This window comes from Salmo salar, chromosome ssa06 (genome assembly GCF_905237065.1).
Source record: "Salmo salar chromosome ssa06, Ssal_v3.1, whole genome shotgun sequence".
NCBI classification, from domain to species: Eukaryota; Metazoa; Chordata; class Actinopteri; order Salmoniformes; family Salmonidae; genus Salmo; species Salmo salar.
This window is the reverse complement of record NC_059447.1, coordinates 18,386,397-18,412,220: the sequence shown is the minus strand read 5'-3', so window position 1 is coordinate 18,412,220 and position 25,824 is coordinate 18,386,397. Positions and strand designations below refer to the sequence as shown.

The following is a 25,824-nucleotide window of genomic DNA, read 5'->3' as shown; positions in this document are numbered from 1 at the left end:
CTTCTCTCCTTCTGTGTGTGTGTGTGTCCTCTCTTCTCTCCTTCTCTCTGTGTGTGTGTGTCCTCTCTTCTCTCCTTCTCTGTGTGTGTGTGTGTCCTCTCTTCTCTCCTTCTCTGTGTGTGTGTGTCCTCTCTTCTCTCCTTCTCTGTGTGTGTGTGTCCTCTCTTCTCTCCTTCTCTGTGTGTGTGTCTCCTTCTCTCTTCTCTCCTTCTGTGTGTGTGTGTGTGTGTGTGTCTCCTCCTCTCTTCTCTCTCTCTACGTGTGTGAGTGTGAGTGTCTCTCTCTCTCTCTCATTCAGGAACCAGGGAGATTCAAGTCTTCCTCTGTTGAGGCCCAGGTGGAAAGTCCATTATCTGAGCAGGATCTATAAATAGCAACTCAGTGAGTCCAGACACTGGACCACTAACACTGTCCACCACTAACATGACGTTCTGTTCAGTATGGAGTTACAGGTATGTAATGTATGCTTTATGGACATACAGTTGATGTGAATTGATAGTCACTGGTCTTTATCACAGAGGTCCTACACTTCCCTACACCAGTTCAACCATTCTGACTCCATGTTCTATATCCCAGAAGAATAGAATGAGGGCAGGTGAGAAGGCCTACAACGTAAAAGAAGAAAGAGGAAGGAGAAAGAGGGAGAGAAATAGAAAGAGAGAGTATAGAAGACTGAGAAAGAGAAAGAGTTCAGAATCAGAGAGGAAGAACAGAGGAAATGTCAGAGAAGAAACCATAACAACTCTACAAATAATGATAATAATAGAAGATATCAGAAAAGGGGGAATGAGAGAGTAGAGGGAAAGAAAAAGCAGAAAATAAGAGAAAGTGGAACAAACAAAAAAGAAAGTAAGCAAGAAAAGAAAAACAGCCAAGCAGTGAAATGGTAAAAAAAAACTCAATAATTTGAGAGAAAGAAAGTAAGAGAGAGAAAAGAGAGAGAAAAGAGAAAAAAGAGAGAGAAAAGAGAGAAAAAAGAGAGAAGAGAGAGAAAAGAGAGAGAGAAAAGAGAGAAAAGAGAGAGAGAAGAGAGAGAAAAGAGAGAGAAGAGAGAGAAAAGAGAGAAAAGAGAGAGAAAAGAGAGAAAAGAGAGAGAAAAGAGAGAGAGAAGAGAGAAAAGAGAGAGAAAAGAGAGAGAGAAAAGAGGAAAAGAGAGAGAAAAGAGAGAAGAGAGAGAAAAGAGAGAGAGAAGAGAGAGAAAAGAGAGAGAAAAGAGAGAAAAGAGAGAGAAAAGAGAGAGAAAAGAGAGAGAAAAGAGAGAAAAGAGAGAGAAAAGAGAGAGAGAAAAGAGAGAGAAAAGAGAGAGAAAAGAGAGAGAAAAGAGAGAAAAGAGAGAAAAGAGAGAGAAAAGAGAGAGAAAAGAGAGAGAAAAGAGAGAAGAGAGAGAAAAGAGAGAGAGAAAAGAGAGAAGAGAGAGAGAGAAAAGAGAGGAGAGAAAAGAGAGAGAGAAGAGAGAGAAAAGAGAGAAGAGAGAGAAAAGAGAGAGAGAAGAGAGAGAAAAGAGAGAGAAAAGAGAGAAGAGAGAGAAAAGAGAGAAGAGAGAGAAAAGAGAGAAAAAAGAGAGAAGAGAGAGAAAAGAGAGAGAAAAGAGAGAAGAGAGAGAAAAGAGAGAGAGAAAAGAGAAAAGAGAAAAGAGAGAAGAGAGAAAAGAGAGAAAAGAGAGAAAAAAGAGAGAAGAGAGAGAGAAAAGAGAGAAGAGAGAGAAAAGAGAGAGAGAAAAGAGAAAAGAGAAAAGAGAGAGAAAAGAGAGAGAAAAGAGAAAAGAGAAAAGAGAGAGAAAAAAGAGAGAAGAGAGAAAAGAGAGAGAAAAGAGAGAAAAGAGAGAGAAAAGAGAAAAGAGAGAAAAAAGAGAGAAGAGAGAGAAGAGAGAGAAAAGAGAGAAGAGAGAGAAAAGAGAGAGAAAAGAGAAAAGAGAAAAGAGAGAAAAAAGAGAGAAGAGAGAAAAGAGAGAGAAAAGAGAGAAGAGAGAGAAAAGAGAGAGAGAAAAGAGAAAAGAGAAAAGAGAGAGAAAAAAGAGAGAAGAGAGAAAAGAGAGAGAAAAGAGAAAAGAGAGAGAAGAGAGAGAAAAGAGAAAAGAGAGAAAAGAGAGAAGAGAAGAGAGAGAAAAGAGAGAGAAAAGAGAGAAAAGAGAGAGAAAAGAGAGAGAGAAAAGAGAGAAAAGAGAGAGAAAAGAGAGAAAAGAGAGAGAAAAGAGAAAAGAGAGAGAAGAGAGAGAAAAGAGAAAAGAGAGAAAAGAGAAGAGAGAGAAAAGAGAGAGAAAAGAGAGAAAAGAGAGAGAAAAGAGAGAGAGAAAAGAGAGAGAAAAGAGAGAAGAGAGAGAGAGAAAAGAGAGGAGAGAAAAGAGAGAGAGAAGAGAGAGAAAAGAGAGAGAGAAGAGAGAGAAAAGAGAGAGAGAAGAGAGAGAAAAGAGAGAAGAGAGAAAAGAGAGAGAGAGAAAAGAGAGAAAGAGAGAGAAAAGAGAGAAGAGAGAGAAAAGAGAGAAAGAGAGAAAAGAGAGAAGAGAGAGAAAAGAGAGAAAAGAGAGAGAGAAGAGAGAGAAAAGAGAGAGAAAAGAGAGAGAAAAGAGAGAAAAGAGAGAGAAAAGAGAGAGAAAGAGAGAGAGAAGAGAGAGAGAGAAAAAGAGAGAAAAGAGAGAGAAAAGAGAGAGAAAAGAGAGAGAGAAAAGAGAGAAGAGAGAGAAGAGAGAGAGAAAAGAGAGAGAGAAAAGAGAGAGAAAAGAGAGAGAAAAGAGAGAGAGAAAAGAGAGAGAGAAGAGAGAGCAAGAGAGAAAAAAGAGAAAAGAGAGAAAAGAGAGAAAGAAAAGAGAGAGAAAAGAGAGAGAAGAGAGAGAAGAGAGAGAAAGAGAGAAAAGAGAGAAAAGAGAGAAAAGAGAGAAAAGAGAGAGAAAAGAGAGAGAAAAGAGAGAGAGAAAAGAGAGAAAAGAGAGAAAAGAGAGAAAAGAGAGAAAAGAGAGAAAAGAGAGAGAAAAGAGAGAGAAAAGAGAGAGAAGAGAGAGAAGAGAGAGAGAAGAGAGAAAAGAGAGAGAAAAGAGAGAGAAAAGAGAGAGAAAAGAGAGAGAAAAGAGAGAAGAGAGAGAAAAGAGAGGAGAGAAAAGAGAGAGAGAAGAGAGAGAGAGAAGAGAGAGAGAAGAGAGAGAAAAGAGAGAGAAAAGAGAGAAAAAAGAGAGAGAAAAGAGAGAGAAAAGAGAGAGAAAAGAGAGAGAAAAGAGAGAAGAGAAGAGAGAGAAAAGAGAGAGAGAAGCATAGAAAGGAAGGGAAAGGGGTAATAAGGAGGAGACTGCTGTGTGGATAAGTGGTACTTCAGCTTGGAGCCTTTGGCTGGCAGGGCCAGGGCTCTTGGACCAACCCCAACCAGCTCACTGTTGTACTGGTTCCCCTGGGCAACATTACAGCGGGCCGGATTCCGCGTAGCCATCGTTAACTGGGCCATAATGATTAGGGAGCTGAACGCGTTGACGACACCGGGCTCATGTTATTACAGAAACCCTGATTTACCTCACCACCATTCATAATGCATATGGTCCAGACCTTTCAACATCACTACATGTGTAGCCCACCATAGTCCACTGTCTAAATCTATATGGGTTGTGTGCTAAAGGAAAAACCCTTGGAGGGACAAAAAAAGTTGTAATCATTTTCTATTCTTTTCTATTTAATGGGTGATGGTGAGGAGGACTATGCTTCCATCTAAGGGACTGATGGAAACAAAGGAAAATAAATGTCCCCTGCTATCTTATGCCTTCTGGGAGTTAAGTCATCCAATTAGATTCTACTGATGATGACTGGAGGTAAACAGAACAGAGCAGGGGTAGTCGGGTGGTGTGTATCTGTCTGTCTGTCTGTCTGTCTGTCTGTCTGTCTGTCTGTCTGTCTGTCTGTCTGTCTGTCTGTCTGTCTGTCTGTCTGTCTGTCTGTCTGTCTGTCTGTCTGTCTGTCTGTCTGTCTGTCTGTCTGTCTGTCTGTCTGTCTGTGTGTGTGTGTATGTGTGTGTGTTACATGGATCATAACTGTGGGTAAACTATGGAAGAAGAACGAGCCACAGTGACATAAATGAGGAATGACAGTTAGTTACAGTTTAGAAGAAATGCTGTAATAAAGCATGATTCACCCATTCTGAAGAATGGAACAACAGTGTCCCTTATTCCACACAGAATAGGGCCAAAACATTTCCAGAGACATACACTTGCACCGGCCCAGGAGCCAAAGCCCTGTGGTGTGTTTGTTGAATCTTGCCCTTGCAGGGGCCGGACCCAGCCAAGGTACAAATATACAGGGGTAGTGTTGACCTCTAACCAATTATTTTAGCAGTCTTGTGTCAACAAGCATAGTGGTAGAATCGCCCTATGGCTGCGCTGCTATGGATGCCCAAATCAAATCATTAACACATCAGAAGAGAGAGCGCTGTGTAAAATAGTTGTATTCATTTTAACATTATCCGGTATAGGCCTAGATTGAGATTCCTGTAGATATAAACATATTATATAAGGAATTAGGCTCCTTACAACAAACAGAACTCCATGCAATATGTTGATATAAATAGCTCCTTGTGGTTCACTTCTGTCCTGTTTCCAACTATATTATGGACAATTCTGAGACATAATATGTTTCTAAAAGTATCTATATCTGAGTATGTGACATGGTTACACCATTACTGACAGATATCCCATTACTTCACCTCGTTGGAAACCGATTCTAAGACACTTTAAAATAGGGTGCCAGCTGCCGACGGGCTGCAAGGCTACGCAGCAGTCGGAAGTATTCAATGCCTACGAATCTCCCAGTTTAACGGTACAACAACATTCATGAATTAAGACACCATATGTGCGAATGAGAGATTTGACAATTGATACGTGCTTTTCTCAAATGCCAAGTGATTGACAGTCAAAATACAAGGCTGTTCCTTTTCCATTTCATACATCAAGCCCATATGAACAATTATCCAAGAATAACACATATAGTCTGATAGGCTAAACATGCTAAGAAATAAAATTAGGCCTAATTGTAGGCAATGGACGCATTATAGGCTCCAATCTTATAAATGTTGAAACTGGTTCACTGTCGTTTGAGTACAAACCATTCCATACTCAAAATGTGCTTTAAAAAATATGAACACAGAACTACACAAAATATGTTTGCAAGTAAATACTTTTCATAAGCGTCTTATTGAAACAGGTCCTGCAGGTTTACAGTGTGAAACTAAAAGAAAAAATGTAGCCAACTTTATCTGTCAAGGAGGAGAGCGCAGCATATGAGCGCTGCTTTCCAAGCCCCTGCAGCAGACCAGTGTGGAGTTCTGAGCGCTCTGGGTCGCGTTCCAGCTCGCCTCGAGTCGCCCCTCCCATTCTCGTTAAAACTCTCCCTTCCATTCGCCAATAAAGCGCTTTTGTCTTGGGGTCGGGAAGCTTATGGGCTCTCGCCGGACACTTGAAGCGCATTCCTCGACGTGGAGCTTTCAACCACTCGCTAGACACGGGTGGCTGAAGAGTTTTAATGTATTTTAATAACTTTCTGCTGTTGCACAGTTTCGGGGACTTCTGACAGAGTGCACCACGGACGACTAAAGGATTTCGAACTGTTTACTGTTCTACGTGGGTCCTCTTGGATAAAAATATTATGTAGCACACATTTCTGAGTGCGCCGCAACTCAAACTTTACGCAGAGAACTGAACAGGTAAGTTTTTCCCCGAACAGAATGGTTTTATGAATAAACTGCAACGTTTAAATATGCAAAGTTGTGTGACACAGATTGGTCATTGAGTAGGAAACATGTTGCAGAATGCGTAAAGCAGTGCAGTTTTGGAAAACAAGCCCTATAGCTGAGAAGAATGTGGGGTTATGATATTAGATAAAGCTTGCGTTTAGCAACTCTGCATGAATAACTTACGTAATTTATTGAAAAGTAATAACATCATTAAAATGAAAATGAATTATTATTATTTTTCTTCATAAAGAGACATTCGTTTTTAAGAAACATATATGCCTACCAGTACACAGCACCCTTCTACAGCCTCCACACTCCCACCCCTGTTATGTTATGGTGTTTGAACGTTGTATGACAGGAGTTGGCTGGAGGTGAAATGTTCTCCCAGACACACCTTCTCACCGCACTGAATGACAACCCTACAACATTCTGTAAACAACAGGTTGTCAGCTTCGAATTTGTACCATGCAAACCGAGGATCATTTAAGCATAAACATTCAAAATCCCTTAAAAACATTCAATCATTTACAAATATTCAAAATCACTCATATAGCCTAAAGAGCGATAACAAATCAGTATAGGAAAGTCAAACGCCGCAGCATTTCTCTAATCTGTGCATAACAACGGCTGGAAACACTTCAATCGTAACTTTATCACTAACTAGTAGGCTGCTTAAGTGTTTGACCACAGGACGCTGTGCTGGGCAGAGCTGGCGTCTAGACCACGCCGGTCCTTTTTTTACCACCGGGAGAAGCTGTTTTCGATGTGCGGCTGGTGCTGGGGACCGGCCCAGATTAGAACACACACGGCATAGGTTATAGGATAGGGACGTTCAACAAACAACTGGTTTCAAAAGACAAAAACTAAGCGTCTAATTTGCTCTGTTTGCCACGAGTTCAAAGGTAGGCTAATGGTATAGGCTGGTCTAGTTCTGTTTGGTCACACCGGGTAAAACGAGATTAACTGTTATTATCCATGGGTTTGCTGTGAATTTGCAGCAGAAAAGCCAGCAAGGACCTCACATTGATTTGGAGAACCTGCAGTCCCATGACAAAATAACCAATACTTCCAGTTAAAAGATAAAGTGTTCGAACCAGTTGCCAGTTTTGGTTCCGTATTAGCGCAATTGAATTGGACTGTGTTTATTTCAACATGAGAGGAGGCATAGGCTATACATTGTCTTGCTTCGGCATGGTTATTGCTGCGCAGCATTCCAAATGGTATCTACCTCCCCACCTGTAGGGAAGGTACTCAGTTATTAACGTGCCCATTACCATCTGGAAAACACTTGTTCTTGTTTCAAACAGCTATTGATCTTCAGTCTAATGATTGATGTGCGTCGGAGTTCGCTAAAGGCATCAGTAAAATCATGCGAGTTGCCTTTCAACTTAAAACTACTCAGACACTGAATAACGTCGGAGAAAACAGTTGTTAAAACGTTTCAAATTTAGGGGAATTCTATAAATAAATCACCAACAGCTATCTCCTCATTGTTACAAGCCTACATCACATGCGTAACTGAAATACGTAACAGATATACGCATGATACTTTACTCAAATCTATAGGCTACATGTCTATGTCTCACAATTCCTCCCAATAATACACTACATGGATATAAACCAGAGGCTATCATAAACCATGTGATAAATCATGAAAAGGCCTATTATTTGTGTAATCAAACTTTAATTAACAGTGATCATAATAAACGTATCCAGTCCACCTTTCCCAAACAACATCCAGATGAGCGCATAGTAGGCTGTTCATGTTATCTCGCCAAGTCGAACCGCTACATCTCATACGCTATCTTTGCGTCTTCGCCACTGAGGCCAATTTTCCAAACATTTGAATATTGAGTTTGAGGTATGTAGCAACAGTCTTATTTCTGAGCGAGATCCATCTGCCGGCTCTGCGCGCCCGCACACAGGCACAGAAAATCGCTAAATTTGTCACTGCGGGACCAACAAATGACGGGGTGAACTACTCCAATAACCCTTCGTGCGAGGATCATCTTCACGGGGGACTATTTCCGCCCTATGTGTTCTGAAAGGAGAGATGAAGCTGTCATTACACAGTCAAGTACTGTATGTAGCCTATAGCTGCAGACCTCTCACTCAGGCTACATATTAGCCAGACAGAGTGACGTTGGCTTGAACAGAAGTGTGGCTATTCGTATGTGTATGTGCTATACAGTAGACAATGAATGTTTCATTTTGACTACCAAGGGCCATATATACAACACGTTGTCCCTGGCATGCAGAGGTCATGAGAAGACAGGGGAAAGTGTGTCCCTATAATGACAGACACAGTAACAGAGACAGTTCAGACAGGACCCCTATGGTCTGTCTCCTTCCTATCTGTGTTTCGTGGGTACCACAGGCGGCTGGTGGCACCTTATTTGGGGAGGACGGGCTCATAGTAATGGCTGCAATGGAATAAATTGAATGGTATCAAATACATGGTTTCCATACCATTTCCATTCACCACTCCACTTAATTCCAGCCATTATTACGAGCCGTCTCCCCTCAACAGCCTCCTGTGGTAGGGACTACTATCTCCTCTGCTGTGTGTCTCAGTATTTGAGCACTGACTTCTTGGCACAGGAGAACAGTCTGTCACTTCTCAGTGCTGAGAGACAGGCTTTCTGGACCGGACAGAGACAGTGGTGGGGAGATGGTAGGAATTCTCAGGCAATGAACAGTAGATGAGAAAGGAAAGTAGAGAGAGAGAGAGAGAGACAGCGAGATAGATGGAAAGAGAGAAAAACAAGGGATAAGAAAACATTCCTTTGTCTAGTATAGTGTGATACTTGACTGAGATGACAGAGCAGATGGAATCACTGAGATTGTTTAACCTCAACACTGCCAAGAGCCTAGATTTAGGTTAGGAGCACGTGTGTATAGATGTGTGTGTGTCTATGTGTGAAAGCTTATGTCTGTGTGTTGAGGGTATTAACGTAAAACACATACACACAGACGGGGTGGGTAATCCAGTGGCCCTGGGACCCCTCTTGTGACTGGCTGCTCGTGGAGGTGAGGCCTGGTGAGGGGGACTCTGGAGAGCCTCGGCTATTTAACACCATTAAAATAATTAAACACATGTCTCCTGTCAGAGAGAGAGGCTGGCCCCCTCCTCTCCTGCTCACACACTCACACACACACACACACACACACACACACACACACACACACACACACACACACACACACACACACACACACACACACACACACACACAATGTGCATAATCATGCAGGCACGCACACACACCGACCGACCGACCCACAGACAGGTAGCCACACACATTACCCCTGGAGGGACAGACAGGTAGCCACATAAATTACCCCTGGAGGGACAGACAGGTAGCCACACACATTACCTCTGGAGGGACAGACAGGTAGCCACATACATTACCCCTGGAGGGACAGACAGGTAGCCACATACATTACCCCTGGAGGGACAGACAGGTAGCCACATACATTACCCCTGGAGGGACAGACAGGTAGCCACATACATTACCCCTGGAGGGACAGACAGGTAGCCACATACATTACCCCTGGAGGGACAGACAGGTAGCCACATACATTACCCCTGGAGGGACAGACAGGTAGCCACATACATTACCCCTGGAGGGACAGACAGGTAGCCACATACATTACCCCTGGAGGGACAGACAGGTAGCCACATACATTACCCCTGGAGGGACAGACAGGTAGCCACATACATTACCCCTGGAGGGACAGACAGGTAGCCACATACATTACCCCTGGAGGGATAGACCGACAGCCACTCTTGGAATTTGTTTCAGACATGTGACCACACCAGGGTTTAATCTCTGCTTCGGGGTCATTGGAAAACTGCCTTTCATCTATTTAGAAGAAGTGTGCATATAGGAGACTGTGATGACTCAGTCTACCAGTGTCAGAATAACATAACAACCCACCAGCATTTTCCTGCTGTACTGTCCAAACTATCTCACACACACGCACACACCTCTAGGACCAGGCACCTGCTGCTCCTCTCGTCTCTAAGAGCAAAGGAATTTCATATCACACAGTGTACTCCAGCCAGTAACCCCCTTTTATACCCAATTAGGAGTGGTCGTCTGAGGCCCTCCACCCTTTACAACGAGGGATTAGGGTGAGGCCTTCCACCCTTTACAACGAGGGATTAGTGTGAGGCCCTCCACCCTTTACAACGAGGGATTAGTGTGAGGCCCTCCACCCTTTACAACGAGGGATTAGTGTGAGGCCCTCCACCCTTTACAACGAGGGATTAGTGTGAGGCCCTCCACCCTTTACAACGAGGGATTAGGGTGAGGCCCTCCTCCCTTTACAACGAGGGATTAGGGTGAGGCCCTCCTCCCTTTACAACGAGGGATAAGTGTGAGGCCCTCCACCCTTTACAACGAGGGATTAGTGTGAGGCCCTCCACCCTTTACAACGAGGGATTAGGGTGAGGCCCTCAACCCTTTACAACGAGGGATTAGGGTGAGGCCCTCCACCCTTTACAACGAGGGATTAGGGTGAGGCCCTCCACCCTTTACAACGAGGGATTAGGGTGAGGCCTTCCACCCTCTACAACGAGGGATTAGGGTGAGGCCTTCCACCCTCTACAACGAGGGATTAGGGTGAGGCCTTCCACCCTTTACAACGAGGGATTAGGGTGAGGCCTTCCACCCTTTACAACGAGGGATTAGGGTGAGGCCTTCCACCCTTTACAACGAGGGATTAGGGTGAGGCCTTCCACCCTCTACAACGAGGGATTAGGGTGAGGCCTTCCACCCTTTACAACGAGGGATTAGGGTGAGGCCCTCAACCCTTTACAACGAGGGATTAGGGTGAGGCCTTCCACCCTCTACAACGAGGGATTAGGGTGAGGTCTTCCACCCTTTACAACGAGGGATTAGGGTGAGGCCCTCAACCCTTTACAACGAGGGATTAGGGTGAGGCCCTCCAACCTTTACAACGAGGGATTAGGGTGAGGCCTTCCACCCTTTACAACGAGGGATTAGGGTGAGGCCCTCCACCCTTTACAACGAGGGATTAGGGTGAGGCCCTCCAACCTTTACAACGAGGGATTAGGGTGAGGCCTTCCACCCTCTACAGCGAGGGATTAGGGTGAGGCCTTCCACCCTCTACAGCGAGGGATTAGGGTGAGGCCTTCCACCCTCTACAGCGAGGGATTAGGGTGAGGCCTTCCACCCTCTACAGCGAGGGATTAGGGTGAGGCCTTCCACCCTCTACAGCGAGGGATTAGGGTGAGGCCTTCCACCCTCTACAACGAGGGATTAGGGTGAGGCCTTCCACCCTCTACAACGAGGGATTAGGGTGTTAAAAGTCAGGTGGCGAGGCGAGGAGGCCCGGGGAGACGGGGAGGGGGGCAGTCACACAGCAGGCAGGGAGTTGGAGCTGGCAAGGCATAAGAAACCTGTGTGTGTGCCTATATGTGTTTTGTATTAGCGAAACCGTGTGAAAGCAAGCGTGCATCCCAATTAGCAAGGGGGTGTGTGTCAGAGTGTATGTGTTACAATCAGCGTGTTTGGAGTGTGTTTGTGCCTACACACACATTTGGTTGTGTGTGTGTGTGTGTGTGTTTATTTGGGTCTTAGCTACAGTGTCACAATGAGTTCAACGTAGGCCTCCATCCCACCACCGGAATCAGGTGTTCCACAATACACAGGGCGTGCCACTGTTGACGTCCCAGAGTCAGAGCAGCTTTCTTGGGCAGGGCGCTTAAAGAAAGCCCCTGGCTTTAATCACTTCAAAGGGCCTCGCACATCAATGCTGACCCAGCGGTATGCGAAAAGCAAACCGATCCCCTCACGGTGTTTGCCCGCCAAGCCAAATTGAAGAAGACTCAAGCCGTTCCAGCCAAATGATGCGTTCCAAAGAACCACTTCAAAACCTCGGTATAAATATACACGAGTACGCAGAGGCTACCAGCGGAGCCCGCCTTGAGCTGAACCAAACCGCAAATAACTCCTGTCTCACACACACACGCTCAGAATTCACGTTTGAAGAGGAGAGATGGGGCTCCGAGACAGATGTTCCCCCTGAAAGACTGAATTACGGTTGGAAAGACAGAAGTTCAGATTCAGAAACTGCCCTCTCAGCCTTTTGACTGGAATCAACCTATTTTTTATCCTCCTCTCTCGTTCCCTCTCCGTCTGGAAGTACATGGAAAATGCCAAAAATCAGAAAAATGGCAAAACGGCCACTAACCAAAAGTGAGAACTGGGGCCAGAGAGAAAAGGCGAGAGGGATCGAGAGAGAGAGCGAGAGAGAGGACAAGGGGGAGGGAGAGAGAGCGAGCGAGCACATCCCAGAGAGCCACCGCAAATTGCCATGTTTCAGTGAGGCCGTAAAAAAAGATAAACGACTCTGAATCTAAGGTTGTAATTACCTCGGGCCAACACTGTCATTAGCAAATGAGCCTTGAACCAGAGAGATGGGAAGACAGAGAGAGAGAGAGAGAGAGATGGAGAGGGGGAGAGAGAGTGGGGGGGTGGAGAGGAGGGGGAGAGAGAGTGGGGGGGTAGAGGAGGGGGAGAGAGGGTGGGGGGGTAGAGAAGGGGGAGAGAGGGTGGGGGGGTAGAGAAGGGGGAGAGAGAGAGAGTGGGGGGGTAGAGGAGGGGGAGAGAGAGAGAGAGTGGGGGGGTAGAGGAGGGGGAGAGAGAGAGTGGGGGGGGGTAGAGGAGGGGAGAGAGAGAGAGAGTGGGGGGTAGAGGAGGGGGAGAGAGAGAGTGGGGGGGGTAGAGGAGGGGGAGAGAGAGAGGAGGGGAGAGAGAGAGTGGGGGGGAGAGAGAGAGAGTGGGGGGAGAGAGAGAGAGAGTGGGGGGAGAGAGAGAGAGTGGGGGGGGAGAGAGAGAGAGAGTGGGGGGGAGAGAGAGAGAGTGGGGGGGGTAGAGGAGGGGGAGAGAGAGAGTGGGGGGGTAGAGGAGGGGGAGAGAGAGAGAGAGAGAGAGTGGGGGGGTAGAGGAGAGAGAGAGTGGGGGGGGTAGAGGAGGAGGAGAGAGAGTGGGGGGGTAGAGGAGGGGGAGAGAGAGAGAGTGGGGGGGTAGAGGAGGGATGGAGAGGGGGAGAGAGAGAGAGTGGGGGGGTAGTTGAGGGGGAGAGAGAGAGAGTGGGGGGTAGAGGAGGAGGAGAGAAAGAGAGTGGGGGGGGTAGAGGAGGGATGGAGAGGGGGAGAGAGAGTGGGGGGGAGAGAGAGAGGGGAGAGAGAGTGGGGGGGTAGAGGAGGGGAGAGAGAGAGAGTGGGGGGGTAGAGGAGGGATGGAGAGGGGGAGAGAGAGTGGGGGGGAGAGAGAGAGGGGAGAGAGAGTGGGGGGGTAGAGGAGGGGGAGAGAGAGAGAGAGAGTGGGGGGGTAGAGGAGGGATGGAGAGGGGGAGAGAGAGTGGGGGGGAGAGAGAGAGGGAGAGAGAGTGGGGGGGTAGAGGAGGGGAGAGAGAGTGGGGGGGTAGAGGAGGGGGAGAGAGAGAGAGTGGGGGGGGTAGAGGAGGGATGGAGAGGGTGAGAGAGTGGGGGGGGTAGAGGAGGGGAGAGAGAGAGAGAGTGGGGGGGTAGAGGAGGGGGAGAGAGAGTGGGGGGGGCAGAGGAGGGGGGAGAGAGAGAGAGTGGGGGGTAGAGGAGGGATGGAGAGGGGGAGAGAGAGAGGGGAGAGAGAGTGGGGGGGGTAGAGGAGGGGGAGAGAGAGTGGGGGGGGTAGAGGAGGGGGAGAGAGAGTGGGGGGGTAGAGGAGGGGGGAGAGAGTGGGGGGTAGAGGAGGGGGGAGAGAGAGAGTGGGGGGGGTAGAGGGGGAGAGAGAGAGAGTGGGGGGAGAGAGAGAGGGGAGAGAGAGTGGGGGGGGGTAGAGGAGGGGGAGAGAGAGTGGGGGGGGAGAGAGAGTGGGGGGGGTAGAGGAGGGGGAGAGAGAGAGTGGGGGGGGTAGAGGAGGGGAGAGAGAGAGAGTGGGGGTAGAGGGGGAGAGAGAGAGAGAGTGGGGGGTAGAGGAGGGGGAGAGAGAGGGTGGGGGGGTAGAGGAGGGATGGAGAGGGGGAGAGAGAGTGGGGGGGGTAGTGGAGGGGGAGAGAGAGAGAGTGGGGGGGGTAGAGGAGGGATGGAGAGGGGGAGAGAGAGTGGGAGAGAGAGTGGGGGAGAGAGAGAGGGGAGAGAGAGTGGGGGGTAGAGGAGGGGGAGAGAGAGTGGGGGGGTAGAGGAGGGGAGAGAGAGTGGGGGGGGTAGAGGAGGGGGAGAGAGAGAGAGTGGGGGGGGAGAGAGAGTGGGGGGGAGTGGGGGTAGAGGAGGGGGAGAGAGAGAGAGTGGGGGGAGAGAGAGAGTGGGGGGGGAGAGTGGGGGGGTAGAGGAGGGGAGAGAGAGAGAGTGGGGGGGGAGAGTGGGGGGTAGAGGAGGGGGAGAGAGGGAGAGTGGGGGGGGAGAGAGAGTGGGGGGAGAGTGGGGGGTAGAGGAGGGGGAGAGAGAGAGAGTGGGGGGGGGGGAGAGTGGGGGGTAGAGGAGGGAGAGAAATAGATTGAGAGAGAAGGGACTGCAAACAGTGACTGGGCCTGCACACACAAAGAACACTTATACTTTGTTTAGTTTGACCACAGCCTTGAACCTTGACTGGAGGGTCAGATATGTAATCATTGTTATTAATGACTAATGTCAGATGAACATTAACTGGTAACGTTTACCCACATATAGATTTAATGATAAGTCAATAGAGTAATGGTCAGGGGAATGGTTAGCTGCTGCCTTAGGGTCAGTAGGACCAACTGAAATCACAGGAAGCCCTGACTAGTACGCTCGCCCAAGTATAACACACACACACACACACACACACACACACACACACACACACACACACACACACACACACACACACACACACACACACACACACACACACAGACGTAGGCATGTTTACCATAAACACATTCACACCAGCTCTGGTTGAGTCACTGTATGTTTGAGGTCCTTGGCCCCTCGTTTCCCCTGGGTCTGTTTCAGTCACTGCTAATAGCAGCGTTATCAGCTACCATACGCACAGAGAAGTGGTTGTGTGTGTGTGTGAAACTAAACTTCAACCTTATTACAGGACCAAAGTCAGTAAAGGTTTTCACAAGGCACGAAACTGAAGAAAAAACTGGGAAGTTCTATCAGTTTGTCCATTAAGAAACGCTTGTTTCCATTCTCCATTTGTAAATATTTTGCTATGCTGTGCCCTAATGAACATGACCCAGTTGTGATGGTGATACAAGTCAGGACTAGTCAGGTTACGTCTTAAATCAGCAGAAGACTCTTTCCAAGAATCTCAGAAGCCCTAAGGGTGACTATTAAAAAACCAAACGTCAACATCGGACAACATCTAGTGTTTTCTCTATTTCTCTCCATGTATCCCACACAGGCCATCTTTAATATGGGTTGGTTTCTAGTGATCTTGTTATTTCTAATGTGGACATGTTGCCTCTGGTTGAAACTTTAACGCCACACTGCTTTACTCTCAACTGCCTGGGGAGGACTGAAGTCATAAGTCAGACAGACCGACCGACAGACCGACAGACAGAGACAGACAGAGCGAGCGAGCGAGAGATGAGAGGGAGAGATGGGAGAGCGAGAGATGGATTAGAGATGAGATGGAGAGCGAAGAGGTGATGGGTTAGAGATGAGATGGAGAGTGAAGAGGTGATGGGTGAGAGATGAGATGGAGAGTGAAGAGGTGATGGGTTAGAGATGAGATGGAGAGTGAAGAGGTGATGGGTTAGAGATGAGATGGAGAGTGAAGGGGTGATGGGTTAGAGATGAGATGGAGAGTGAAGAGGTGATGGGTTAGAGATGAGATGGAGAGTGAAGAGGTGATGGGTCAGAGATGAGATGGAGAGTGAAGAGGTGATGGGTGAGAAATGAGATGGAGAGTGAAGAGGTGATGAGTTAGAGATGAGATGGAGAGTGAAGAGGTGATGGGTTAGAGATGAGATGGAGAGTGAAGAGGTGATGGGTTAGAGATGAGATGGAGAGTGAAGAGGTGATGGGTGAGAGATGAGATGGAGAGTGAAGAGGTGATGGGTGAGAGATGAGATGGAGAGTGAAGAGGTGATGGGTTAGAGATGAGATGGAGAGTGAAGAGGTGATGGGTTGGAGAGTGAAGAGGTGATGGGTTAGAGATGAGATGGAGAGTGAAGAGGTGATGGGTTAGAGATGAGATGGAGAGTGAAGAGGTGATGGGTTAGAGATGAGATGGAGAGTGAAGAGGTGATGAGTTAGAGATGAGATGGAGAGTGAAGAGGTGATGGGTTAGAGATGAGATGGAGAGTGAAGAGGTGATGGGTTAGAGATGAGATGGAGAGTGAAGAGGTGATGGGTTAGAGATGAGATGGAGAGTGAAGAGGTGATGGGTTAGAGATGAGATGGAGAGTGAAGAGGTGATGGGTGAGAGATGAGATGGAGAGTGAAGAGGTGATGGGTGAGAGATGAGATGGAGAGTGAAGAGGTGATGGGTTAGAGATGAGATGGAGAGTGAAGAGGTGATGGGTTAGAGATGAGATGGAGAGTGAAGAGGTGATGAGTTAGAGATGAGATGGAGAGTGAAGAGGTGATGGGTGAGAGATGAGATGGAGAGTGAAGAGGTGATGGGTTAGAGATGAGATGGAGAGTGAAGAGGTGATGGGTGAGAGATGAGATGGAGAGTGAAGAGGTGATGGGTTAGAGATGAGATGGAGAGTGAAGAGGTGATGGGTTAGAGATGAGATGGAGAGTGAAGAGGTGATGGGTTAGAGATGAGATGGAGAGTGAAGAGGTGATGGGTTAGAGATGAGATGGAGAGTGAAGAGGTGATGAGTTAGAGATGAGATGGAGAGTGAAGAGGTGATGGGTGAGAGATGAGATGGAGAGTGAAGAGGTGATGGGTTAGAGATGAGATGGAGAGTGAAGAGGTGATGGGTGAGAGATGAGATGGAGAGTGAAGAGGTGATGGGTTAGAGATGAGATGGAGAGTGAAGAGGTGATGGGTGAGAGATGAGATGGAGAGTGAAGAGGTGATGGGTTAGAGATGAGATGGAGAGTGAAGAGGTGATGGGTTAGAGATGAGATGGAGAGTGAAGAGGTGATGGGTTAGAGATGGACAGAGACTAAATCAATGTGTCTATTCTGAGCGGTTGAGTACATCTGTTTTCAGGGCCGTACTCCTATTTTTAGATTGTACATATTTAGTCTTGAGGCCGGTATCACCCAGATCAGAACCACATGACTCTGTGTTGAGGTCAGCAGAGATGACCTACACAGCCTAACAGAGATGACCTACACAGCCTAACAGAGATGACCTACACAGCCTAACAGAGATGACCTACACAGCCTAACAGAGATGACCTACACAGCCTAACAGAGATGACCTACACAGCCTAACAGAGATGACCTACACAGCCTAACAGAGATGACCTACACAACCTAACAGAGATGACCTACACAGCCTAACAGAGATGACCTATACAACCTAACAGAGATGACCTACACAGCCTAACAGAGATGACCTATACAACCTAACAGAGATGACCTATACAGCCTAACAGAGATGACCTATACAGCCTAACACACACACACACACACACACACACACACACACACACACACACACACACACACACACACACACACACACACACACACACACACACACACACAGCTGAATTTCCACTGCCTCAGTCACTCCCATAAGGATAAATAAACACATGCACACATCCATGTCTGAAGAAGCCCACTAACACCAAGCCAAAAAGCCAAACCCTGCGACCGGGGACTATTTTCAGACGTAAACGGTGTGCGTGTTCTTCACCATGATTGTGAGTGTGTATTTAACTGTGTGACTGTCAGCCAGAGGATGAGTCAGTGTTGGTGTATACAGTGTAGTCTCTAGTGTTGGTGTATACAGTGTAGTCTCTGGTGTTGGTGTATACAGTGTAGTCTCTGGTGTTGGTGTATACAGTGTAGTCTCTAGTGTTGGTGTATACAGTGTAGTCTCTGGTGTTGGTGAATACTGTACAGTGTAGTCTCTGGTGTTGGTGTATACAGTGTAGTCTCTGGTGTTGGTGTATACAGTGTAGTCTCTAGTGTTGGTGTATACAGTGTAGTCTCTGGTGTTGGTGAATACTGTACAGTGTAGTCTCTGGTGTTGGTGAATACTGTACAGTGTAGTCTCTGGTGTTGGTGAATACTGTACAGTGTAGTCTCTGGTGTTGGTGAATACTGTACAGTGTAGTCTCTGGTGTTGGTGTATACAGTGTAGTCTCTGGTGTTGGTGAATACAGTGTAGTCTCTGGTGTTTGTGTATACAGTGTAGTCTCTGGTGTTGGTGTATACAGTGTAGTCTCTAGTGTTGGTGTATACAGTGTAGTCTCTGGTGTTGATGTATACTGTACAGTGTAGTCTCTGGTGTTTGTGAATACAGTGTAGTCTCTGGTGTTGGACTTGGATTCAAATACTATTCAAAATCATTCAAATACTTTGATCATTTGCTTAAGCTTGCCTGGAGGGCCAGGTGGGTGGGGTTTGCAGTTTGCCATTTCAATACTTTTCTATTGGTTCCATTCCAACAGGCTAGATAAATCAAAACACAGATACAGTATTTTAAATGATTTCAAATAGTGTTTGAACCCAGGTCTGATGGAGAATAACATAAACACAGGGTTTGTGATGAACTGGACATAGAGTTTGTCTCTAATCCATTATGTTAGAACTGAACATGAACAGACAGACACACAAACAGGCTGCTCTTCCATCAGCGCTGTCGCCTGAGGATCGGCGTGATGAAAATGTGTTATTGGAGTTTGTGTCCTTTTGATGCTGACAGCAATGTTGTTGTCAACAGTCAGTCTCTGGCGTCACACACACACACACACACACACACACACAGCCCGATACGATCAGCTGAGACTGTATAGTGTGTGTGTTACCTGTGAGTGGCTGGCAAGAGCACAAAGAAACACAGGTACACTCATTAATTACACAAACAGGTTAACAGCGCCTTTCTGTCAGTGTCACTTTACCGGTTTGGAAGAGTATCAAACATCTGTTTGTATGAATTAGAGTTACACTGTGTACTCAGAGTCAAGCAGGGATCATATCTACTGTTATTCAAAGTCACACAGCAGTAAAGTCACACAGCAGTAAAGTCACATCAGCAGTCACTGCACAGCCATCTAAATACATAGGTCATGGTTATAACCTGGTTCTCACACACACTGAACCACAGACAGAGACAGCAGCTCTGTTAACACACACACACTGAACCATAGACAGAGACAGCAGCTCTGTTAACACACACACACACACACACACACTGAACCACAGACAGAGACAGCAGCTCTGTTAACACACACACACTGAACCATAGACAGAGACAGCAGCTCTGTTAACACACACACACTGAACCACAGACAGAGACAGCAGCTCTGTTAACACACACACACACTGAACCACAGACAGAGACAGCAGCTCTGTTAACACACACACACTGAACCATAGACAGAGACAGCAGCTCTGTTAACACACACACACTGAACCACAGACAGAGACAGCAGCTCTGTTAACACACACACACACTGAACCACAGACAGAGACAGCAGCTCTGTTAACACACACACACTGAACCATAGACAGAGACAGCAGCTCTGTTAACACACACACACTGAACCACAGACAGAGACAGCAGCTCTGTTAACACACACACACTGAACCATAGACAGAGACAGCAGCTCTGTTAACACACACACACACACACACACACTGAACCACAGACAGAGACAGCAGCTCTGTTAACACACACACACACACTGAACCACAGACAGAGACAGCAGCTCTGTTAACACACACACACTGAACCACAGACAGAGACAGCAGCTCTGTTAACACACACACACTGAACCACAGACAGAGACAGCAGCTCTGTTAACACACACACACACTGAACCACAGACAGAGACAGCAGCTCTGTTAACACACACACACTGAACCACAGACAGAGACAGCAGCTCTGTTAACACACACACACACACACACACACACACACACACACACACACACACACACACACACACACACACACACACACACACACACACACACACACACACACACACACTGAACCACAGACAAACACACACACACACACACACACTGAACCACAGACAGAGACAGCAGCTCTGTTAACACACATCTGTGGCACTTCCTTAACCCTGGTCTTCTGATGCTACAGGTGCAGTATGTGATTAGAGTTGTGATACCCTGCCTTCACTCACTAAGTACTGTATCTGTGTTAAACTACTGTCCTACTGTGATACCCGGCCTTCACTCACTAAGTACTGTATCTGTGTTAAACTACTGTCCTACTGTGATACTCTGTCTTCACTCACTAAGTACTGTATCTGTGTTAAACTACTGTCCTACTGTGATACCCGGTCTTCACTCACTAAGTACTGTATCTGTGTTAAACTACTGTCCTACTGTGATACCCGGCCTTCACTCACTAAGTACTGTATCTGTGTTAAACTACTGTCCTACTGTGATACCCGGCCTTCACTCACTAAGTACTGTATCTGTGTTAAACTACTGTCCTACTGTGATACCCTGCCTTCACTCACTAAGTACTGTATCTGTGTTAAACTACTGTCCTACTGTGATACCCGGCCTTCACTCACTAAGTACTGTATCTGTGTTAAACTACTGTCCTACTGTGATACCCTGCCTTCACTCACTAAGTACTGTATCTGTGTTAAACTACTGTCCTACTGTGATACCCTGTCTTCACTCACTAAGTACTGTATCTGTGTTAAACTACTGTCCTACTGTGATACCCTGCCTTCACTCACTAAGTACTGTATCTGTGTTAAACTACTGTCCTACTGTGATACCCTGTCTTCACTCACTAAGTACTGTATCTGTGTTAAACTACTGTCCTACTGTGATACCCTGCCTTCACTCACTAAGTACTGTATCTGTGTTAAACTACTGTCCTACTGTGATACCCTGTCTTCACTCACTAAGTACTGTATCTGTGTTAAACTACTGTCCTACTGTGATACCCTGCCTTCACTCACTAAGTACTGTATCTGTGTTAAACTACTGTCCTACTGTGATACCCTGTCTTCACTCACTAAGTACTGTATCTGTGTTAAACTACTGTCCTACTGTGATACCCTGTCTTCACTCACTAAGTACTGTATCTGTGTTAAACTACTGTCCTACTGTGATACCCTGTCTTCACTCACTAAGTACTGTATCTGTGTTAAACTACTGTCCTACTGTGATACCCTGCCTTCACTCACTAAGTACTGTATCTGTGTTAAACTACTGTCCTACTGTGATACCCTGCCTTCACTCACTAAGTACTGTATCTGTGTTAAACTACTGTCCTACTGTGATACCCTGCCTTCACTCACTAAGTACTGTATCTGTGTTAAACTACTGTCCTACTGTGATACCCTGTCTTCACTCACTAAGTACTGTATCTGTGTTAAACTACTGTCCTACTGTGATACCCTGTCTTCACTCACTAAGTACTGTATCTGTGTTAAACTACTGTCCTACTGTGATACCCTGTCTTCACTCACTAAGTACTGTATCTGTGTTAAACTACTGTCCTACTGTGATACTCTGTCTTCACTCACTATGTACTGTATCTGTGTTAAACTACTGTCCTACTGTGATACCCTGCCTTCAGGGAGCTGACAGACAGAAGACAGCCTGCCTTCTTGCTCTCCTTTTCCTCCCTCCCTCACTTCCTCTGTCATTCTATCGTTGTCTGGTTCAGTCGTTCATCCTCTCACTCCCCGTGCCAGAACGCCTCATACGCCACACGGCCTGCTGCCGCTCAGCACGCTCCCTACCTCCCTCCTCGCACCCCTCCCATACGGCGCTGGAATGCATCACGTTAAAACAACACCACTTCCTGCTCAGCTTGTGTGGTGATGGGGAGAGCAGGACTGGAGCTGGGAGGGAAGGAGATGGGGGTTGTTGTGGGGTGATGGGGAGAGCAGGACTGGAGCTGGGAGGGAAGGAGATGGGGGTTGTAGTGGGGTGATGGGGAGAACAGGACTGGAGCTGGGAGGGAAGGAGATGGGGGTTGTAGTGGGGTGATGGGGAGAGCAGGACTGGAGCTGGGAGGGAAGGAGATGGGGGTTGTTGTGGGGTGATGGGGAGAACAGGACTGGAGCTGGGAGGGAAGGAGATGGGGGTTGTTGTGGGGTGATGGGGAGAACAGGACTGGAGCTGGGAGGGAAGGAGATGGGGGTTGTTGTGGGGTGATGGGGAGAACAGGACTGGAGCTGGGAGGGAAGGAGATGGGGGTTGTTGTGGGGTGATGGGGAGAACAGGACTGGAGCTGGGAGGGAAGGAGATGGGGGTTGTTGTGGGGTGATGGGGAGAACAGGACTGGAGCTGGGAGGGAAGGAGATGGGGGTTGTTGTGGGGTGATGGGGAGAAAAAAGGTCTGGTTAACCATAACTAAAACAATCCCCAAAAGAGGTGAGTTAAACTACTGTACCAACCTTAACCACAAGAACTAGTCTGTGTGTTCTGACCACACCTCAACGCTCAAGATGATTGGTCAGTCACAAATACAGTGTGTGTGTTAATGTGTTTGTCCGTTGTCTACAGATAGAGGGGACACCACCACCGCCACAGTGAAGTGAAACTTGTTTAGTGGGTAAGTTAAGGGTTCATTGTTTGACCGTCCATTTCACTCCTCTTCAATGTTTATATGACAGAGTAGTAAGTTGCTATACTACCAGAAATACGACTACTAACACTTTATCCATATGAAACAAGATGATACAAGTTTATTGTCAACAGACACGTTTTAGTTCACTTCAGAAGTTTCATGGGGTAACATTTTTGGCACGTTTCTGAATGAGGAAACATTCTGTTGAATGATTGCATTCAGAGTTTCCAGAAAGCACACTTGGCTGTTGATAGTGTTAACCTCAACACATTCCTTCCTCATGAGTCCTCTTCACATTTGACTGAGTCCCTCAATGAGAAGTTGTCTACCTACCTACAACATGGGTCCGACAGAGAGCACACACATGCTATTTACTGAACAGAGAGAGCTGTTGAAGAAGTATGGAGGGTGTGTGTGTGTGTGGGGGGGGGGGCATGGCTGCCTGGTTTGGAAGTTATAAAGTCTAGGGGCAGTGGCAGAAAGGCAACAGGATGGTGTGTGTGTGTGTGTGTGTGTGTGTGTGTGTGTGTGTGTGTGTGTGTGTGTGTGTGTGTGTGTGATGGTCTATAAAAGTGCAGGCAGGGGAGGCTTATTCAATCACTGGTGATAATTGCCCCTCTCCACCCCCCTGGGCCGGTCCATTATAGATGGAGGGGGAGTGTGTCTGATCCAGCTGGGCCGGTCCATTATAGATGGAGGGGGAGTGTGTCTGATCCAGCTGGGATGGTCTATTATGTGAGGCAGGGGGAGTGTGTCTGGGTCAAGCTGTGGTCTGGTCCAGCAGTCAGGCCCTGGGGCAGCGGGGGCTGTTGTTAAGGTCTGACAGGGACCGTGCAGGCTTGGAAAGTGTGCTGTGCTTTTCTCCCCCCTCCTCTCCTTTCTGACCCAGAACACAGCCCACTGCTCAAGGCCTGTGGGGTCTGGAATCATTAGTACACTCACTAATTGCCTTACAACCACCTCTACCTTTCCCTCCTCCTCACTCCTCAAACCTCAGAGAGAGACAGAGAGAGGCAGAGTGAAAGAGAGTGATACAGAGAGCTCTGTGAGGCATGCAGTAATGGATTGCCCACGGACACACACACACATTAGCCCCACTCTGGAGAGCAGACTTGTGGACAGACAAACACACACATACGGCAGGCAGGCAGGCAGGCAAGGCAGGCAAGGCAGGCAAGGCAGGCAAGGCAGGCAGGCAGGCAAGGCAAGGCAAGCAGGCAAGGCAGGCAGGCAGGCAGGCAGGCAGGCAGGCAGGCAGGCAGGCAGGCAAGGCAGGCAAGGCAGGCAAGGCAGGCAGGCAAGGCAGGCAGGCAGGCAGGCAGGCAGGCAGGCGGGCAGGCAGGCAAGGCAGGCAGGCAGGCAAGGCAGGCAAGGCAGGCAGGCAGGCAGGCAGGCAGGCAGGCAGGCAGGCAAGGCAGGCAGGCAAGGCAGGCAGGCAGGCAGGCAAGGCAGGCAGGCAGGCAGGCAGGCAGGCAGGCAAGGCAGGCAGGCAGGCAGAGCTTTGATGTTAAAACGACAGGATTAAGGTAGAACCAGCCAGAAGACTGTGTTGACACAAACCCTCTCTCGCTAGATAGTGAATTATTTTACAACCCAGCAGCGCTCCAACCAGACACACATTCCTGAACTAGAAGAAGTGTGTATGTGTGTGTGCATGTCTGTGTGTGTGTCCAAACCATGGAGCGTCTGAACAGGTCTGTGAAGTGCAGTCAACGTATGGGGCCATGACGGGGCTGAGATCATAGAGACTAGGGAGGTTCTGTCTGCTCCATCACTGAGGACATGTATCTGCTCCTGGACGGGTCTGATAGAGGGCCCCTCTATAGGCTGTACAACAGAGTGACAACCAACATAAACACTAGGTCCAGAACCACCTGGACACTGTGTGAAGGGACGTGGAGTTCTCCTCTCTCTGGGGGTTTTACAATATAAAGCAGGAATGAGCAAATAAGGATGCAGCATGTTCTCTCTCTACTGAGCACTAACAACAAGACAGTGTGACTAACCCATAGAACACGTGGATTCCATCTGTGGGCAAACACACACACACACACACACACAGAGATCTTCCAAAACCTCACCAAGGGCCCCGTCTCTCACCTCTCCAGATGGGGGGCACGAGGTGGCTCGGGGGGGATAGCTCTCATGTTGAATTCAGTGGTGGGTTGTTTAAAGTGGAGTGCCATGTGGAACACATGCCCAGGCAGTGATGTGTGTTAGCGCTCCAGCCTCCGCAGGCAGATCCCCTCTCTCTCTCTCTCTCTCTCTCTCTCATATACTGTTGTTTTCTTGAGGAATCTCTCCCATATCTAACCCAGAGAGCATGGCACACCTGTTGCACGTTAATTGCAGTGTTCGAGGGTCACGGTGATATAACCTTGTTGAAAGATCTCTCAGCCACAGAGCAGAGGCAGCACCGGCAGAAGCAGGCAGCAGAGAGCTCAGGAGGCAGGCGAGGCCACCCCGGGACAAGCCAAGCTGACAGGAGGAAGTTAGAGGCGGTTGGTTGAGCTATGAGGCCCTGGCAAGTGACCAACAGAGCGAGATGTCTTCTCACAATGCATTCTTCTGTGACAGTTTAAATCAGCCAAAGAGATCTTCTTGACATAATTTATCTGTCTGTGTGTGTGTGTGTGTGTGTGTGTGTGTGTGTGTGTGTGTGTGTGTGTGTGTGCTGTGTGTGTGTTTTATGGGATAAAGCCCCTAGGCTAGAATGACTTAAAATCACAAACAGTCATTTCTACAGTACAGTAAACTACAGACCTGTAAAACACGTAGATCGGTCTGTAAACACAGGCTTATTGTCAAAGAATGAGGAAAGAAAGTGTAAATGTGTAGATGTGAGTAAACCTACACTGTCCTCTACAGACACAATGACACAGACACACTACTGTCTACAACCCAGATCCCTCTCTCAGCCTCCAGATCAGACTACCTACACCATGTGACTTCATGACTACCCAGATCCCTCTCTCAGCCTCCAGATCAGACTACCTACACCATGTGACTTCATGACTACCCAGATCCCTCTCTCAGCCTCCAGATCAGACTACCTACACCATGTGACTTCATGACTACCCAGATCCCTCTCTCAGCCTCCAGATCAGACTACCTGCACCATGTGACTTCATGACTACCCAGATCCCTCTCTCAGCCTCCAGATCAGACTACCTGCACCATGTGACTTCATGACTACCCAGATCCCTCTCTCAGCCTCCAGATCAGACTACCTGCACCATGTGACTTCATGACTACCCAGATCCCTCTCTCAGCCTCCAGATCAGACTACCTACACCATGTGACTTCATGACTACCCAGATCCCTCTCTCAGCCTCCAGATCAGACTACCTACACCATGTGACTTCATGACTACCCAGATCCCTCTCTCAGCCTCCAGATCAGACTACCTACACCATGTGACTTCATGACTACCCAGATC

At 47.7% G+C, this 25,824-nt stretch overlaps 2 protein-coding genes across 4 annotated transcripts in view; one reads left to right on the top strand and one right to left on the bottom strand.

The window, feature by feature from the left end:
• Nucleotides 1–25,824, bottom strand: part of coro7 (coronin 7) — a 258,173-nt gene that overhangs the window by 67,865 nt on the left and 164,484 nt on the right. The gene's annotated exons all lie outside the window — the stretch shown is intronic.
• LOC106606495 (vasorin) overlaps nucleotides 5,293–25,824 on the top strand; it is a 51,108-nt gene continuing 30,576 nt past the window's right edge. For 2 of the 3 annotated variants that reach the window (XM_014202733.2, XM_045719875.1), the window contains exon 1: nucleotides 5,293–5,670. The gene's annotated coding sequence lies outside the window, so the exon portion shown is untranslated. Of the gene's footprint in view, nucleotides 5,671–22,321; nucleotides 22,371–25,824 lie in introns of all 3 variants that reach the window. The other variant, XM_045719874.1, reaches the window with a different exon arrangement.